Source organism: Triticum dicoccoides, chromosome 2A (genome assembly GCF_002162155.2).
Source record: "Triticum dicoccoides isolate Atlit2015 ecotype Zavitan chromosome 2A, WEW_v2.0, whole genome shotgun sequence".
In the NCBI taxonomy this organism is placed as follows: domain Eukaryota; kingdom Viridiplantae; phylum Streptophyta; class Magnoliopsida; order Poales; family Poaceae; genus Triticum; species Triticum dicoccoides.
In genome coordinates, this window is record NC_041382.1 from 633,139,828 (window position 1) to 633,142,803 (window position 2,976).

Consider the following 2,976-nt stretch of genomic DNA (forward strand, 5'->3'; position numbering starts at 1 on the left):
TTTTGGTATTTCTGAAGACTTTCATGAAGACTTTGAAACTGAAGAAATTGGTGTGTCTGTGAAGACTTGATATTCATGCGAGGAATATGAAGCTTGAAGACTTTTGTTTTCATAGTTTTGTTTTTCTCTTTCTTGAGCCATAGGAAACACCGTACTGTTAAAGGGGGTCGAGGAAATACTAAGGAAAAATTTCCATGTGATGCTCAACTCAAAATCCTACACCTACCAATCCCTTCGAGTGAAGCCATTGGAAATCTCATACAGTTCAGTCAATTTCTTCAGTGACAGAGACAAAGTTCTTCTGGTCTCTGAGGAATTTGTCCTGACTGAGGAGTTAGGAATTCGCTAGTGCGGATTGCCTACACAGTGAGGAACATGATAGCCCTGAGGATTTTGCTACTCAAAATTCCGAACGTTGTTGTGCTATGCGCCAGCTGTCCCAAAATATCTATCCACCTAACGGTCATATCATTGAAGGGCATTTATGTCTTATCATGTCAGGCTGCTCCCTAGGCTATAAATAGCCGCCCCCTACAACCACTAGCTGGTTGGCTGCTCCGAGAGAAACTGACACTTGTCATTTGAGAGCAACCCATCCTCTGAGGACTTTGAGCGAAATCAAGTGAGAAAAAACCAAAAACCCAAACACCTACAAACCCCAAGTGATTGAGCATCACTGAAGAGATTGATCCTGCGTGGATCCGACGCTTGTTACCTTTGAAGACTGTGCTTCTTCCAGACGGTTAGGCGTCATGGTCTAGAGCATCTAAGAGGAATTGTGGATCGCCAAGTGACCAAGTTTGTGAAGGTTTGGAAGTCGCTTGAAGACTTACCACGAGTGATTGGACGAGGTCGGTGTGACCTTATTTCAAGGAGAATACGGTGAGGACTGGGTGTCCTGAGCTGCGTGTTCAGGACTGGGTGCCCGGGACTGTGTGTCCTTGTGTTTAAATACTCAGCCGCTCCAACCAGATGTACAACTGAGACAGCAGTTGGAACTGGTCTACCAAATCATTGTCTTCACCAAGCTTACTGGTTCTATTTCCTCAACTCTTTCATTTCCTTATAACTGTCTTGTGTGTTTGTTCATATATGTGTTTTAAGACTTTGACTGAAGACTTTCTCAATTTCCTCAGTTCAATTTCTTCAGTCTGTTTGTCTTCATCCAGTGTTATCCTGTGATTACGCTTCCTGTACTCTGTGCCTGTGTTCATTTCATCATGATGACTATGCTTGTACTCTGTTATGTTTACTTTTGAGTACTTATTCCGCTGCTAGTAGTTCTTTGCTAAGGAATTTCCTCACCGACAAATTCCTCAGTGAAGAATTTCATAAAAATCATATATTCACCCCCCTCTAGTCGATATAACGCACTTTCAGAAGAGATTGTGAAGAACATCGACTCGAGAGTCACGCTGTGTTGAGACTCCTTCATTCACTTTGGACAACCTATCCCAAATAAGCTTCGTTGTCTCCAAAGCACTCACTCTGCCATACTGTCCTTTGCTCAGATGGCCACATATGATATTCTTTGCTTGAGAGTCGAGTTGCTTGAATCTCTTCACATCAGCAGCATTCAGAGAAGGTGTGACTGAGGGAACACCATTTTCCACAACATACCAGAGATCGTTATCAATTGCCTCAAGATGCATTCGTATCTTATTCTTCCAGTAGGGGTAGTCCGTCCCATCGAAGGTAGGACACCCAGCAGAGACCTTGATCATACCTGCGGTCGACATAACTAAAACTCCAGGCGGTTAAACCAAAATCACACAGAACAAGGGAGTACCTTGCTCTGATACCAATTGAAAGTGCGTTATATCAATTAGAGGGGGGTGAATAGGCGATTTTTATGAAATTCTTCACTGAGGAATTGCCGGTGAGGAAATTCCTTAGCGAAGAACTACTAGCAACGGAATAAGTACTCAAAAGTAAACATAACAGAATACAAGCATGGTCATCATGATGAAATGAAGACAGGCACAGAGTACAGGTAGCGTAAGCACATGATAACACAGGATGAAGACAAACAGACTGAAGAAATTGAACTGAGGAAATTGAGAAAGTCTTCAGTCAAAGTCTTCAAACACAGATATGAACAAGCACACAACAAAGTTATGAGGAAATGAAAGAGTTGAGGAAATAGAACCAGTAAGCTTGGTGAAGACAATGATTTGGTAGACCAGTTCCAACTGCTGTCTCAGTTGTACGTCTGGTTGGAGCGGTTGAGTATTTAAACTCGAGGACACCCAGTCCTGAACACGCAGATCAGGACACCCAGTCCTCACCGTATTCTCCTTGAACTAAGGTCACATCAAGCTCATCCAATCACTCGTGGTAAGTCTTCAAGCGACTTCCAAACCTTCACAAACTTGGTCACTCGGCAATCCACAATTCCTCTTGGATGCTCTAGACTATGACGCCTAACCGTCTGGAAGAAGCACAGTCTTCAAAGGTAACAAGCGTCGGATCCACGCAGGATCAATCTCTTCAGTGATGCTCAATCACTTGGGGTTTGTAGGTGTTTGGGTTTTGGGTTTTTCCTCACTTGATGATTTTCACTCAAAGTCCTCGAAGGATGGGTTGCTCTCAAATGACAAGTGTCAGTTTCTCTCGGAGCAGCCAACCTGCTAGTGGTTGTAGGGGGCGGCTATTTATAGCCTAGGGAGCAGCCCGACATGATAAGACATAAATGCCCTTCATTGATATGACCGTTAGGTGGATAGATATTTTGGGACAGCTGGCGCATAGCACAGGAACGGTCGGAATCTTGAGTAGCAAAAATCCTCAGGGCTATCATATTCCTCACTATGTAGGTAATCCGCACTGGCGAATTCCTAACTCCTCAGTCAGAACAAATTCCTGAGAGACCAGAAGAACTTCGTCTCTGTCACTGAAGAAATTGACTGAACTGTATGAGATTTCCAATGGCTTCACTCGAAGGGATTGGTAGGTGTAAGATTTTGAGTTGAGCAT